The sequence below is a fragment of the Bison bison genome, unplaced genomic scaffold, assembly GCF_000754665.1.
Source record: "Bison bison bison isolate TAMUID 2011002044 unplaced genomic scaffold, Bison_UMD1.0 scf7180017864167, whole genome shotgun sequence".
Lineage (NCBI taxonomy): Eukaryota > Metazoa > Chordata > Mammalia > Artiodactyla > Bovidae > Bison > Bison bison.
The window spans coordinates 5,005,126-5,021,720 of NW_011494739.1; the positions used below are offsets into that span (position 1 = coordinate 5,005,126).

A 16,595-nucleotide genomic window follows, 5' to 3' on the forward strand; every position below is an offset into this window, starting at 1 on the left:
TAAAACATGCTTCCAGTGTATTTTAAGTGTGTGGATAAAATGTGAAAAAACTGTGAGACATGTAAATGTTTACATGTGAATTTTTTCAAGCAGCTTTAGCTGGGGGCAGAGAGGCTCAAAGGTAAGACCCTCTGCATATGGGCTTGGGATACAAAAACATTAAAAGATCTGTTAATAATTCCATTGGGAGGATACCGTTGACGGCCCTGGTCTCCGCCCTCCTCCTCCCCTCACCTTTCCAACAGCCTCCTCCTCCCCCCGCAACAAGACCCTCTGCTGCATCTCCCCAGTCCCTCCCTGGCCCCGCCCAGTCCCCCTCCCTCCTTCCCCCTCCCCTAGATTCTCCTTAGCTCAAATCTGGGTCTTGATTCCTGTGCCACAGTTAATCAGAGCAGCAATTAGCAAAGATCTGAATGTGTGGCTTAAGTGAAGATTTCAAAAGTGAAACTCCACAATCCTAATTTCTTTATTTTGCTTATTCTCTAAGCCCTCTCAAGGAATTTAAAGGTTACAATTTTTCAGGCTGTGCTACATTTGTTAAATATTTTGTAATGTGCCATATAACTGTGTGCTATTGTGATGTGTGCTTCTCACAAGTCACAGTTTTAAATGTGATGGTCATTTTATTCTTGCCCACCCAGGGAAATAAGGACAGCATCATTTCCCTCAAAAACATCCAGGAGGGAGGTAGTTTTACACTTCAGATGCCCTAACTGCACTAAAGGCCCAGAGCCTCAAACGACAGTGTGTTCTTCTCCTGCGGACAGCTGATTTTGCCACAACAGTTCCATGTCAACATTCCAAACATAGCACTGGGTAGCACACCTGTGATGGGGAGGGGCCATAACTAGGGGCAGACAGGAGAGCCAAGGCACAGTGTGCACTTGACGCCTAGTTGGCAGTGTCCCTCACATGCTGCAGCCTCAGTTGCCTCATTTGTAAAAATCTTTCAAGCAGATCTTCACTAAATTCTCCTTTGCTCCATTCCCGGAATCCCCTATTCTGGGGCTTTAGGGTGGGGAGCATCATCCACTTAAATCAAGACTGGAGGCTTCTGCCATAGGTTATACAAACATCTACCCTGCAGCAAACAGTCCATGTCTGAGGCTGAGCCTTAAAGAACATTAGAAGTTTCCCTTGCTTGCTCTTATTTTGATGCAGGGGAGAAAATTTGCCTTATAAAGAAGATTAGCTGGGCTCACCTGCATCACCCTGGCCCTACACCCAGGTCGAGCACCTTTGCATGCAGTGTAGTCCAGTGAGCCTTGAGCCCTGTCTATCAGGAAAACCTGAATTCAGAAAGCCAGGTTGCCTGCCGTGTCCATGTGGCTTGTTGAGCCAGGCTGCGATCTGATAAGATTTTGTTTTGTTTTGTTTTTTTGCTGAAGTGACAAGAGAGGTACCCCACTGGATCTGAATGACTGATTGGGGACGGGGAGAGAAGGCAGGGTGAAGACCCATGTACATGTAGGACAAACGTTTTCACTAATATTTAAATCCTAACACATAAGACATCCGTACATGCCCACCCCGGAAAATGCAGACCAAATGACCATCTTTTTGATAATTTGTGACATACAGATTCAACTGCTGCTTTAACAATGTGTGTGCATTCTGTGTATATAGCTTCCCCATTTTTATTGCCCAAACAGCTTAAACACATTATAGAGAATCTTAAAAAGATAAATGGTTAGATAGTCGATAACATGACTGAAATTCTAGAATGGCTAAAAAAAAGTGAAGCCCATTTCTTACTCAACACTATCCAATGGTAGGTTTATTTCCACGTTTCTGTTGCCTTTCTGAGTAATTTCAGTGGCTTAAACATGTTTTTTTGGAAACCTAATTTGGGTGATTCTGTCATTTTCCTTTAAGAATTGAAGGGACTGCTAGGTTAGAATTTCTTAGTAGCTACTACATTTATTAAAATTGTGCAGGTAAATGCTATATATATAATAATGGCTATTCTGCCATGACACTTTATTTATACAGTGAGTCTCAATTGTATGATCATTTATGCCACCAAGCAGAACAATGAGGGCTCCATCTCATCCTGCTAGAGTACCCCTTTCCTTTTTTTTTTTTTTTCCTTTTTCAGTTCAGCCCTTTTTTCCTTATTCAAAATGCCTCCACTGAGTCATTTGCTGCAGTGAGAAAGTCATGGCTTATCAGGCCAAAAATCTCTTCCTTGCCTTTTAAAATCCAATTTCCTACAGATTCTCCTTCAAATAAAACCATTTTTCTATATAGCTATGTTAATTTTTATCATTTGCCTACATTACAGATACCTTGGAAAACTGGTATTAAGCAAAAAAAAATAAGGTTTGTTACTTTTTTGTGTATTCCTCCCACCTCCTTACTTCCCCACCCCCAGCTTGAAAGGAACAGCTTCACTGCCTTCAAAGTTATTAGTAACCTGTAATAGTAATGATTACACATAATGATAGCACATTCTTACTGTATTTTTAAAATGCCTTTGCAACAGTCTTGGGCAATAAAAATGTGATGGGACCCCATTTCATAGGCAAATAAACCAAAAGCCTAGTGATTAAATGTCAGGTACTTTTGCTCAACTCTGCAAGATCAGTGAGGGAGTCTCAAGTTTCTAATTCACTGCTTGTCCCCAGAATGCGGTGATACGCTACAAGGCGTCGTTTTGTAAGTGTGCTGTGTGTTCCCTAATTCCCTTGTCGGATGACAGGTGTCCAGCAGTCTTCTGCTTCCTGAATTATAGCCAGAACCAGACAGATCCCTGCTTATAAATGTCCACTGTGTGTCCGTGAAACGTGAGCCTCCCCATTTCTGGAATACCTGTCACTGTTCCGGTGGTATTTTGTTTCCACATTTGTTGTAACCCATCTGCCAACACCACTGCCTTAGTTTGTTTGTTGGACTTCTTTGTTTAAAAGCAGGTTTTCCTTAAAGTCTTTTAAAAATTCCCCAGAAGTATTCGTTAGCGAGGTCTAAAGTTTTTCTCTTTACTCAGGTTTCTATTAAAAAAAAATATATATATATATATATCATCATCATCATTTAAAAATAGTTGCTTTTATGCCTAGCCCCCTCCATTTTTAGTGTTCCAGTGTAATAGACTTGTTTAGAATCTCCTGGCCTGGATCTAATGACCCTATTAAAATAACTCTTGCTCAATATTCTTCATAGTGATTATTTTTTAAAAAGTATTCCTTCCTTTTAGTCAGGGTTAATTCCTTCTTAGTGAGAGTCAGTGCATAATCTTAGAAATCACCTTTGACTTTTATGGAGGAAGGTTGATATTAAGCAAAAAAAGAAAAAAAGAAATCTTTTTTAGAGAAGGTAACCTAACTGACTAGATTTGAAATTCTCCATATCAACCATGCATCTTTTTAGAGTCGATTTCCCCACCATATGAAACGTACCTCTCACCCCCAGCAGAACTGTGACCCTCCAAATCCCTCCCCATGAAGTGATTTTGGGAAGATGTGTAGATTGCAAAAGCAAACTGTCCTCTACACTTCTTGGGTTCTTTAACCTGTGTCAGAGGTGGAGTTCATCCCAGCTTACCTTGTGCCTCTTGGCCTTCCTAATGGAATGTGAAATTAACATGCCCATTGTCCATTTCAAAATCTAATTCCTCTGAAAGTGTAGGGATTTTCAAAATAGAAAGGGCAGGGCCAATGGATGTGACAGGGTCCCCACTAACAATGAAAAAAGTTAGTTGAGGAGGAAACTGCAAGCACTGGTCAGCCTAATTAACCCTGTCCAGCCCTGGTGGCCCCCCCAAGAAGAGGAACTCAGACTCTGGCCCTGTTAACACCAACCTCAACAGATTTCATTGAATGAGACTGAAAGAGTCTTTGTTCCATCAGATTCCTGTTCTGGCCCATGGTCACGCGGGGCATAAGATGGTGAAAGTCGGGCCGGGGTCTCTCTTTGGGATTCCTCTAAAGGGTCAACTAGTCCAAGTGGCCTTTATAGAACTGGGGAAGGCTAACGGGAAGCCCCAGATACAAACTGACCATTGGCGTAGGCCAAGGAGCCTGTGAAAAGGGAGGGGAGGGGTGTTTCCAGAAGAATCAGAGAAGGATGTGTCCTTTTCCTTCATTGTCTAAAATGGGCATCAGGTACTAAAAACTGAGAGGAGCCTTTAACTAAGTGCTTGGCACATATAAGTGTCTGATAAATGGCAGCCATTATTTTCAGGAGTCTACTTGTCTTCCTGGGTTTTTCTCTCCTTGGTCCAAGTGAGGGTTTTTATTTGCTTGTTTGCTTCATATTTTCTTGGCTTGTGGGATCTTAGTTCCCCTACCGGGGATCGGATCCACACCCCCTGCATTGGCAACTCAGAGTCTTAACCACTGAGCCACCAGGGAAGTCACTGCTTATTTTCTTTGTTTACGGTATTCCCTGTGAGACTTAAAATTCTAAAAATCCTAGGCACCCATCCTGTCTTTCCCATCTCAACATTTCCAAATACACTCTTTATACAGGTTTTATAAACAAGAGTCAACCCAAGCAGTAGACCGACACATTTATGATGGTGTGGAGTCACTGTTAGGTGAGTGACAAGATGAGGTGGGAGCTTATTTTTCACCTGTCCTGAGAAAGCATTACCTACTCCCCTCTTGGATCCCCCGCTGCCGCCACCCCACCTCCTCCTCTTTATTAGCCCTTATCTATAAATCCTATCACTACTGTGGTTGAGCCCGGGGTCCTGAGCACTGATTGCTCTGTGCTTATTACACATGCAAAAAAAAAAAAAAAAAAAGATTGTTTCTAGTTTTCCTTCCGACAGCCAGATGGAGAAGGCGGCCAGCCACTGGGAATGGAAGATGAGAAGACCCTCCGAGAATGAGGTAGGGAACAACACGCAAAAATACCCACGTTTGACTTTTCCTGGTTGTTGATGACATGCTCAGCTGAGACCTGAGACGCTCTGGTCTCTGACAAACAGCAAACCCTTGAGAGGCGCAGCACCCTCCAGTCAGAATTCCTGGAGTACTTTCACCCAGGCAGCAACTGGGGGCTGTAACAGAGAAGGACAGTAGGGGACTGATCTGTGACAGAGCAGTGAACGTAAGGGAGCATGCGCTGCCATCCTGCCTTAGAGGAAGAATGCACTGCAGGGTAATTTGTTAAACCTCAGGAGAATTCTCAAGCCTTTTGACTCGTGGAGTTCTGCCCACAGAACTTGAACATGAGATCTTACTGAACGTTTCTTAATGATTCAAATTGGGGCAAGGAGGGAGGTATAAAGGCATAAATTGTTATCGGATCCCAAATTTATTATGAGTCAGTCAATGTTTCTGAAGTTGTCACACACACTTGATGTGTAGGACAGAGTGAGTACCTTAAACTTCCCTTAATGAGTTGATAATGGGAAGGGAACTCTCGTACTCACTTTTGAAGGCGTGCCACAGACAAGCTTTCCCAACCTCCATATCAGCACACAGCGCCAATTCTTCTAAGGGAAAAAGAACTTGATTTATCCAGCTTTCACCTCTTCCCTTTGATCAGAAGACCAGAGCACCTCACTTCTCTTTCCTCTGAGCAGTTTTGCCTTGCCTCAAACTGATTGCTAATTTGCAAATGACTGTGAAGATATATATATATATATACATTTTTTTTTTACAGGGAACCTTCATTCAGGTAAGTTTATAGCTGTGGGATTTTTTAAAAGAAACAGTAATTCCTGTGATGAGGCACACAGACTAAAAGCACACACTGTAATGTAGTCCATGGCCAAGACAGGCTGCTTGCCAGGGCTCTGCTGAAGGATACAGAGCGAGGTCCTGCATCTCAGCAAGTCTCCATCCAGGCCCCACTGACCTGGGGGACCACAGGCCTGGGCCTCTGTTTCTTTAGCCATGCAAGTAGCTAACTGGTCCATCTGAAAAAGAAAACAAACCAACCTGTTGAAATAGGCCGTGTCACTTATGAGGTACACAGCCACTGAAATTGCTGGGGCACATGGACACTCTGTTTTAAGAAGATGCTGCTTGTTTATCTGCGGTTCCGTAAGGTACCTCCTAAGTCTTTTTGGCCTTTGTAGTTTCTGAAGTTATAGAAAGTGTCCATGTTAATTCTCAATCAGTGTTCTCTGGATAGGTCTGGGAGGCCCACAGTCTACTTCATTAACTTATTCATAAAATCATATATGTCATTCAGGGGTCCTTCCACCCACTGCCCACCCCCAAATATGAATTGTTTTTTTACTGACTGACTCTAGAAGGGCCAAGAGATGGTGGGAGTGAGTTGGTATTTCAGGTGACCACTAGATGGTGAGGTGGTACAGGCAGAAGAAAGGTGTCGCATCTGTAGTGACAGCGAGAGGGGAAGAGGAGAACCAGCCAAGACAGAGGAGGGTCCCTATTCCCTGCAGCCCCACCCCAGGACAAAGCCCAGGTTCTGGTCAAAACCCCTTTGGTTGGTAAGGCCCTGGAGCTTTGGTCAAACCTAGTCTCTTATTCTTAAACTGTGACTTCTCCTTGCTGGCTCTCTGCTGGGATTTTAGCATTTTCAGGGGACTCTGTATAACAGAGGGGTCCTCCATAGGCAGACCACTGACATGTTGCCATGGAGACCAACCTGTGCAATGTAGAATGTGTGGGAGCATCTCTAACCTCTGCCTACTAGATGCCAGTAACACACATATACACACAATACACACATACACGCAATACACACACACACATACACAAAAATACATACACATACACACACACAATACACATGCACACATACACACAGACACATAAACATACACACATACACACAAACATATACACATACACACAAACATACATGAATGTACACATATACAAACATGCACACAGACACATGCATACATATACATACAAACAAATGTACACACATATACACACAATATACATGTACACAGATACACACAAACACACACATATACATACATGCATACATATATATATACACTAACATATATACCTTCTCCAGGGGATCTTCCCAACCAAGGGATCGAACCCGGGTCTCCAGCATTGCAGGCAGACGCTTTAACCGCTGAGCTATCAGGGAAGCCCAAACATTACATACATATACACACAAACATACACACATTTACAGACACACACACAGACACACACACACACACCCCCACCCCACCCACCACCACCACATACACACAGTGTGACAATCAGAACTGCCTCCAATCATTGCCAAGTGTCCCCTGAAAGCAGGGGAGCAGAAACCACCCCCAGTTGAGAACCACTGCCTTCACATCAACATCAAATCCTAGGAAAGGCAGAGCTCATACAGATCATAACCTGACCACCTTAAAAAGAAAGCTGTTATCTTCAGAGAAAAAGTTGCTAACTTCAGTTACTAGTAACCACTCAGAAATGTTAATTCCAGTCTGGGTGATCCTACATTCTCCGGTAGAACTGATTTCCAAAAAATCTCTGAGAAGAAGGTGACCTCCGGAGGTTCACTAGATGACCCTAAATGGCAGAGAAAAGGAAATTATTCCAGGGAAGGAAATAATGAATCGGTCTAAGATTGCTGATTACGCAAGTCATTCTGTAGCTAATCAATAGTAGATCAGGGCATAAATAGATTTTAACCCTTCAGTGATCTCATCTACCACTTAGGGGTTCTTTAGGGGCTTCTGTCTGAAGCAGGCAGGGGATGGGATTCTCCCTATCTGATGTGCATAAATTGATTCACTCTGCATCAGACAGGAGTATGGTCAGGATAGTAAGGACTGGTACTCAGATGGCTGCTGGTCACATAACAGCTCTAGGTGGCTGGGGCCCCACCTGTGTGTGTCCCACAAAAAAAACACAAACAGAGCCTGTGATTGGTAATGTGTGCACTGCAGCCATAGGGTGTAAGCCCTGCTAGCTGGGTCACTGTAGTCCTAGCCCTATGGGAACCAGCCCACCGCATGGGGGTGACCCCTAACCGTTAGGACTTGAGATTTCAAGGCAGGAAGTTGTAGGGGTGGGTAGGGGGCAGTGGAAGGAATGCCTCTGAATGACTGTACTGATGAAGGTAAAATAAGATCTTTTAGAAATAAGACATACTTGTGCCAACAGAAGTGAGAACCCAAGGACGTTTCCTGTTCAAGAGTTGCACTTGGTTTTTGGTAAGATGGTAGATGCACCCACCCGTCCATACCCCCATTGCTAGGGCAGATTCTATAACCAATATCTTGGAATAATCATAACAGGACTAAGTGATTTTTAAAATTTTTTACAGATTATTTTTTTACTCAAGTATAGTTGAATAAGTCATTTTATTTTTAAATAGTGGTCTAGCAACCCCCAGCTTGCACCTAACCAGCCCCCCTCCCCGCCCAATTAACCCTTACGGAAGGAGACTTTTTGCTTCTTTATTATATTTTGAGCCTAAAACACTTACATGTTTGCCCCCTTCTGGTCTTCCAAAAGAGCTATTACAGATTCATTTGAGATTTATTATTTTTAAAGATTTTTTTTTTTTCATTTTCCTTAGCAAACTTGGAATTTGGGGCCCTTAAGTTAATTGCAAAGTCTAGAAGGGGAAAAAAAAAAAAACCCTACTCTCCATTCTACACACCTATGAGAACTTAGATTTTTGCTTTTACTATTAAGATTACTTTAGGATAAAGGGTGAAAACTGGTTGGTAGTTTAATAAATTATCTACTGGACATTTTTTTAAAAAATAGGTTCCAAGTTTAGTTAAGCAAAGTGCTCTCTAACTAAGATCTGCTTATTGCAGAATCCTCGAAATTACCCAAGGCATGTTTTTGTTTTGAATGTTGATTTTGACTTTTTGCCTGGGACCAAGTGCAACATCTTTCTAAGGAAATGCTTAGAAGGCTCCGGGCAGAACCCAAGACAAATGCCAGACGCTAGGGGAGAAATTTTAAAAGTTGGATTGTCATAAAACTAATAGCTGTTTATAATTCCGCACTTAGGTGATTTCATTTCTTCCTTTTTAGCTGCTAAAAGGGAAGCATATTCAGATTATTTTGTTTTGCAAACAAATGGCTAGTTTTAAGATGGACACTTGACGGAGGGTTCTCTTTTCCAGTTGGAGGGTTTCCTGATTCCAGAGGGCTCTCGGGATGTTTATCCTTGGGAGGTTTGGTCCGGGGTGGACTTGTTGTGTTCATCCTTTGCCATGCTCCCAAGTTACCCGGATTGTGGAGGGGGTGGGCAGAGAAGGCCTGGCTTCTCTGGAGGGTCCCAGGATCATGGAAAGGGTACACTGGGTGAACATTAGCAGGCTCTCATTTCCAGAACCTTGGTTGATTCCACTGCTCTATTCAAGGATTCCATGAATTTGCCAAGTGACAGCCAGGAAAGGCCAAAACTTGATTCTTAAAGTACCAACAAGCTTCCTCGTCCTGAAGATTCTGCCATGGTCAGGGGAAATACTTAAACTTGGTGGGCAGTCCTAGAGAGAGCCAGGAGGTGCATCTGTCAGTGTTCAACTTTATGTAGAAAGAGGTAATGACCCAAGGGACAAAGCCAAATCCCTTGCAGACGTCTTATCCTGAGATTTAAGTTGACAGGTGGCACAGGTCTCGCTTTTTATTCTTTCTGACCCTAAAACCTTGATTCCCCAGAGATAGGGTCTGACTTCCCATATTAAGGCAGGCTCCAAGCTGGGCGCTGACCTTTCATTCTGCCAGGAAGTAAGGGTCGGGGAAAGGCCACCAGGACTGCTTCATTGGAGAAGGGCGGGGAAGGGGGGAGCTGTCCTATTCTCCCCGGAGGTCTGCCCAGCTCAAACCTGGGGTCAGAAATCAGCCTCTTAAGAGATTCCCTCATTTTTTCTTTGCTTTCTCATTTTCCCTTCCTCTCTTTTGAAATTAAAAAAAAAAAAATTCTTATTTTAGGGAGGTTTCTGAGCAAGCAATACCTTTTTTTTTCTTTCTTTTTTTTAAGGGAAAGGGGCCAGAACACCAACTATTTAGGGCTGGGAAGTGGAGACAATAAAATAAAGCAAGGCTGTTCAGATCTGGCTGGCAGATGGCGCTCGGCTTTTACAATTGAGAGCCTGGCTTTCCAGAATTCATAGGGAGCTTGCGCCCAAGACAGAATTCCGCAGCCCCCTCCCCTAATCCTCTTTTCCAGGGTCACAGTCCCCGCCCCTCAAGGCCCAGGGATCATTTTCTTTTTTTTTTTAAGGTTTTCCAGTGGAACAATGGATCTCTAAGAACAGATATCCCTTTTAACTAGTGGTTCTGTTAGACCATGGCCCGTGCAAAAAAACACTATCACAGTGACCTCTAACCTCCCAGCCCTTTTGCATGCCCTGGGTCTTCCAGGAACCAGTTCTGAGACCTTGGGCAAATTGCTTATCTTATGGGTTCCAGTTTTTCTCATCTGAAAAAGGAGAGGACTGTCCTTTTCACTTTAAACTTCTTTAACTATCTTCTTAAAAGTTTTAATAGGACAGGTATGCCAAATAACCATCCTGCCCCACCACACTTACACACACACACACACACACACACACACACATGTCTTTCTCTCTTTTCTCTTAAAGCATCCTTTCCAAAATAGCAGCTTGTACAGGAAATATTAGGCCTGCCTTTTGCCCTTTGGTACCGAATTAATAATTTCTGGGTACCCGTCATTGGGAGAACTTCTGCAGGATGCACAAGAGGGTTGGATTCTTTCTCACCCCAATCCAGGGCTAGAAAAGAAATTCAGAGGTGGCAGAGGTCCTTTTGTCCATCAGAGAAACCCTGGGAGGTTCCTGGAGGAGTTAGCATTTGAGACAATATGGGAAGATGCTGGGAGATGAGGGAGTAGATTTTGGGATAGATACTCAGTGCTGTCTTATAGAGAAGATACTGGTTGAGGGTAAATCCTTACAGTTTTTTCCATTCACGAGAAAATGGTTGGGGTTTTTGAGGGTCTCTGAGATTTTCAGGGCTAGTTTTTCTTTTCTCCCCTTTATGACCTTTCTCTGCCTCTCAGGGCTGCAAGCCTGTTGAGCTTTCAGGGGCATTCTTACTAAGAAGAGTTTTCCCCAGCTGAGGACCCCCACCCTCCATCTCAGGCCCAACCCTGGGCTTAAAGGAAGGTCACGTCCGTCATGACGAGGCCAAGTCCCGTGGAGAGACAGTGAGATCTGATGGTGTTCAGGGCCAACTTCCTTGGTTCCAACAGAATGGGCACCCCTTCCATTTCTCTTCTCCCCTCCCTGCAGCAGCTGTAAAATCATGAGGTCATCTATTTGAGAAGGGCCACGTGAACTTCCTCCCATGCCAGGACCTACCAAATCCTGTCACAGGAGTTCATTCCTGTTCAACAAAACCTACCCTCCACACACCATTCTTAAATACACCCTCTCCCCTTCCCCTTTATAGCTGAAAAAAAAATAAATGAAACTGAATAAAATAGACTCTACGCCAACAAGTTTCTCTTAAACTCCCAATTTCCTGGGGCTCCTTTAAAGTTTTTTTTTTTCCTGCCCCCACCTTCCAATCCATAGCCCTGAACTTTGGACAAGGCAGGTTAACAAGGCTCTCCCCTTCCCCCAGGTGGGGGTTCCTCTGGATGTGGGGTCCCTTGGAAAGCAGGGCAGGTGGGCTCCCCTGTTAAAGACACCTTTTCCGGGCCAGTAGAATTCTCCCCCACCAGAGGTCAGCAGAGAGCTCAGAATGACTGGGATGCCCACAGGAAGTGGGATCACTTAGAATTTTCTAGATGAAATGTAGCAAGGCCTACGGAAAAAAAGCCCCAGGTTTTAGGGGGTGGGTACCTCAGATTAGGGTCTCATCCTGTCCTGGGTCCCTGGGAGTTTAGTTTTAACACCAGTGCTGCCATTTTGTACTTTAGGGAGACAGGGAGCTTAGGTTCATTCATTTGGTGGGTTTCTCTACCAGTTTTCCCCCCCTGGACAGCACACACATCTTTACCTTCTGGGGGGCCATGTCCTCTTAGAACCCAGTCTCCCACATCGGGCCAAACTGCCCACTTTCGCTGCCCACAGGACTGGGAATCCACACCCCACACTTTCTCTGACCCCTTTCCCTTTTTCTTCCAGAAGTTGTACTTATTGTTAAAATGACATTATAATATTACAGGAAATCCACCCCCCGCCCTGCCCTTATCCTGTCAGGGTTTTATATCTCCTTATCTCCTCCTGTTCTCTACCCAGACATATGGATGTTTCTAAAGAGGGTACTGATGGCGGTGCGCAAACAACTTCACCTTTAACTCACCCCCCCACCCAACACTCACTGACTTCCTGAGCGCATTTCCCACATTCTCCATTGTGTCTTTTCAGGGTTCTTTTACTTGCTCAGCGCTTTCCCCTGGGGTGGGACAAGGGGGGAAGGAATCTGAATTCCTTTCTTTTCTGAACTTTTGTGAACTCAGAAGTGGAAAAACCAGCTCCCCTCCAAGCCAGTTCTTTCTAGAGGAAAGAGAGAAAAAGAAGGTACAAAAGGAAAGAGAGAGAGCAACATAGAGATGAAATTAAAAGTTTGAAAGAGAAGGAAAGAGGGGAGAGAGAAAGAAAGAAAAAGTACTTTTGCGAAATGTAGCTCTCAACGGGAGCCCTAGTCCCTGCCCTCTAGGAACTTAGAATCTGGGAGGAGGAGGAGGAGAGGGGTCTGGTTACAAGGAATGGAAGCTGCACTAGGTCGAGGATGGAGCGCTGTCAGTCCAGGCTGAACGGCCAGCGCAGCTGAGGGGCCAGGCTGCCCTTGACTGAAGGCCTGGGGTGCAGGCCCAGGAATCCGAAGGGCGGGTGGGGAACGACACAACACATCGCTCCCTCCCCATCCCACCACCCTTCAGGACCCCCCCAGTAGGACAGGGACTGGGGGCTGGTGCCGAATGCCAAGACCAATGCCCCTACCTCCCTTCCCCACCATCCCCTGAGCTGTGACCTCCACTCTTTCTACCACAGTTGGCCCTTTTTCACTTGCTAGAACATTCTCCTGACCCTAAAATGATTCCTCTACTTTTTTCCCCTTAATTAGTAATAAGCCCCCTTCTGGCACAGCCTGATTTTCTGAGTGTTTTCACAAGCCTTACCCAACTGAGTGGTTTGATTTTTAAGAAATCTGGCACCCGTTGGACCTTTTTGACCTTAAAAAAAAAAAAAAAAAAGCCAATCTTTATGAGTTCTTTGATTTGATAACTACTCAAAACAAAGCAAAGTAAATTTTCAAGTTGAAAGTGAACACCCTGTATATTACGTATACCTCTCAGACGTTGAGGAAATCCTCAGAAGTTTATAGGTTAGTGTCCTCCAGAACTTGGCTCCTGCCAGACCCAGTATAGGCATTGTGTGCTTTTTTTTTCCTTCCTTCCTCCCTTCCTTCCTTTCTTCCTTCCCCACACTTTTGAAAAACAAGTTTTATTCTCCTGGGTATGTTCATTAGAGAGAGGAGACAATTCTGTTCTGTGAGGAAGGCGGAGGGGGCTTCTGCAAGAGGAGACAAGATTGATTGCTTTGACTGGGGGGGCCCTCAAGCATATCACACCCAGATGCAAATCTCTCAGGCTATTAAAAAAAAAAAAACACACACAAAGGCTGATTTTAGCTTCCTGGCATTACTGGGGAAAATATTCCGTCAGCTGCCTCTGTGTCCTGTGCTTGATTCATTAGCTCAAGCAAAAAAAATAAAATTAAATTAAAATCTTATCCTAATTTGTTGTGGTAGGACCCCAGTCTCCCCAGTTTCGGCCTAAAGCAAAAATCAACAACCAAAAAACATAGTCCACAGAGGCAGAAGACTTTTGCTAGGTTGAACAGGATTCGTTTGTTCTCAAGGTTTTAACTTCCCTCCACCAGGAAAAGTTCACCCTTTTCCCAAGCCCCCAAGTTAGAAACGTGTTACTAATTGATTGGAGCTAAATTTGCATTGCTTTGAAACCCAGCAGAATGGCCGATTAAGGGGCGAGAGGGGGGGAAATGTAATTGCTAGCCTAATAGCCCAGAAAGCAGCCTCACCACCAATATGCTTATCGAATGGGCCTTCTGTGACCTTTAAGAATCTTTGGTGGGGGGGGAGCGGTGGTGTGGGAGAGAAAAGAATCCTTAGGGGTAAAGGGTCATCATGGCTGTTCTTCAAAAAAAAAAAAGAAAAGAAAAGCTTGTTGGGAAATGTTTAATGGGAATTTAGCATAAAATGACACACCTAATTGAAGGAAATCATGGTTCCAAGTGAAAACAGTTGTCACGAATTAATTTTTGACTATTGGCAGATCTGAGGTTTACCTCATATGTAGACTGTGTCCAACTTGGCAAAGAGCATGGAATACTGCCCAGTTCTCAGTGCAAATGCTCCCATTTTCTCTCACTGATAAGTCACTGCCTAATTGGGGGGTTAAATGAGATGTCGAAATGGCTGTTTCCTTTTTGCCTTTCTAGTAGCATCTCTTAAGTTGCAGTAGCCAAGCATGTGTCTGCCAGGCCTCTCAGAAGCATGAAATCCTTGCTGGGTCGGTGAGTTTGCCTTCATTTGGGCATTTTTGTTTATTCATTCATTCACTCAATATACACTAATAATGTGCCCTTCCCCATGGGGAAGACAAAGGTATAAGGCATTGCTGCTCTCTTTGGTCTTAACAATCAAAACAATCCCAGGAAGTTAACCATGCACCATTGCTGCTGGGTGATTAAATAGGAAATAGACACGGCAGGTAAGAAAAGACAGAAAGGTTGTCAAAAAACACAGATGTTGGTGGCCTTCCAACCCTTCCTCAATCTAGTTGAGCAAAGCAAATCAATGGTCACATAAAATATGTTGAGTCCTGATAATGAGACTGTAGAAAACCCAGAAGGATCAAAACAGATGTCCATGTGTAGATTCGACAGGCACAGGGTTCAGATTTCCACATCAGCCCAGGACTGAACAGTTGTAGGTAAACAGCAGGGGTGGGACTTCTCGAGGCCCAGTGTGGGTCTCAGAGAAGCTACCGAACCAGGCCTTTCTTTAGGAGGTGTTGCTGGGGGTTTGCTGGGCGAACTGAGGGGTGGACTTGCTTTCAGAAGGGACTCCAGAGGCCTGACCCTGGGATAGTGAAGCTCCTTCTTCATCCAGCTCCTTTAGCCAGCTCCTTCTCTCTTCTCTGATTTGTCTGGAGCCTGAGCCTTTCAGGATCTTCTGGGACTGAAAATCCTCTTAAGGATAGCCTTAAATTCTTCCACCTAAGCTTAGAATCTTCTGTTTATGTCTAGGATTTGTATTCTGAGGGGTCGGGTGAAAAAGCATTCACAGTTTGCATCCAGAGGTCCTGAGGTACTGTGAAGTGTTTTCATCTTAGCTTGGGTCCTCCATCTTAGCTTCTGGGATCCCCTCCATTTTGGTTTTAGTCAGTCCTCCATTTTAGGTCCTCAACTGCCCTCCATTTTTGCTCCAGTCCACCATCTTAGGTCCTGGCCTGCCCTCCATCCTAGCTTCTGTCTTCCATCTTAGCTTCTGGGCTCTGGGACTCTTTTTCCTATTTTCCTAATGGAAATAGAGATACTCATTATTCAGGTTAGTATAATTAACCCCCAGTCTTTGCGGAAAGAAAAGTGCAGAGTTAATTGCAGAATTTAATTTCCAGCTTTTCTCTCACAAATACTTTTCAGTCATCTCTTCAGAGCCTTGGAAGAGTTGTTTTATCTATAGGGCTCTTGTAATACTCAGCATAGGATATGCGGTTTTTATAAAAATACGTGTGTGTGTATACAGATAGGTAAATAGAGAATTCTTATTTCAGATATAAGAGGAGGGAAGTGCTTTTGTGAAGGCAATTGAACTGAAGGAACTCCCCAGACAACAGGGACTGGTTTTATTTCAGGAGTCAAATTCAGATTTACAGAATTAATAAGTTTGGGCTTCTCCTTGTTTGTGACATTTTCATACTTTTCACCTGAGAGGCACACTTCGAAATCAATGTGAATGAAAACCCATTTTCAGGGCATAATGTGAAGCTTGTTTACCAGCTCAGGGGGAAAAAAAAAAAATCAGTTTGCCAAGTCACTTTGAAAACGTCCTTTATTACAAGTGGCTGCCTCTGTAAATGAATTAGTTATGTGCAATTACTTCCCCACCGCGGCCTGATGCTCTCTTGAATCCGGACCACTCTGCTAGGATACCTTGAAAACGTTGTCCATCCTGAGAGAACTGATTGTTAAGAGATGGGGCCACCAGGGCGCCGAGAACTGCAGTGAGCAAATGGTCCCACTGCTGGGACTCGGGGGCCCCCGGCTGCAGAGTCCCCTTTCAAAGACATCTGGACAGCTGAGGCTGAGAAGACTGGATTTTGCTTCCTTCCTGCTCAGGGATGAGCCTGTAGCAAATTGGAGAAGGGGGCTTCTGGCCCCAGGCCTCCTTACCTCCCTGCAGGTGGTTGTGTTCTGTTCAGTTAATCCCATTAGCTAGCAAAGGCTTACGGGGCTACCCTTAAGGGACATTTGCATTTTAATAAAGAGCTCTCTGAGGCCAGAGAGCTGAAAGAGTCACGTTTTTAATAGTGAAATAGAATTCTAACTAGAGGCTGGGGAGGGAACATTTGGGCAGTTGACACCCGAATGCTTCCCCCACCCCCAGCTCTGTGCACCCCCAAGCAGTGAATTCAGCAAATTGGCTCCCTGCCCCCACCGCCCCGTGACCCCAGGGCTTGCTCCCCGCACC

General features: G+C 44.4%; 2 protein-coding genes and 1 long non-coding RNA gene across 6 annotated transcripts in view; 2 read left to right on the forward strand and 1 right to left on the reverse strand.

The window, feature by feature from the left end:
• LOC104989974 (neuroendocrine secretory protein 55) overlaps positions 1–16,595 on the forward strand; it is a 57,778-nt gene that overhangs the window by 16,926 nt on the left and 24,257 nt on the right. The window contains exons 2-3 of one of the 3 annotated variants that reach the window (XM_010841847.1): positions 2,285–2,322; positions 4,470–4,537. The exons of 1 other annotated variant lie outside the window; for it this stretch is intronic. The gene's annotated coding sequence lies outside the window, so the exon portion shown is untranslated. The remainder of the gene's footprint in view (positions 1–2,284; positions 2,323–4,469; positions 4,538–16,595) is intronic. One more of the 3 variants, XM_010841848.1, reaches the window with a different exon arrangement.
• Positions 1–16,595, forward strand: part of LOC104989972 (guanine nucleotide-binding protein G(s) subunit alpha isoforms short) — a 66,963-nt gene that overhangs the window by 16,026 nt on the left and 34,342 nt on the right. The gene's annotated exons all lie outside the window — the stretch shown is intronic.
• The window catches only part of LOC104989973, a 3,537-nt gene continuing 1,006 nt past the window's right edge, over positions 14,065–16,595 (reverse strand). Inside the window, exon 2 of the long non-coding RNA XR_825446.1 lies at positions 14,065–15,422. This is a non-coding gene — a long non-coding RNA (uncharacterized LOC104989973). The remainder of the gene's footprint in view (positions 15,423–16,595) is intronic.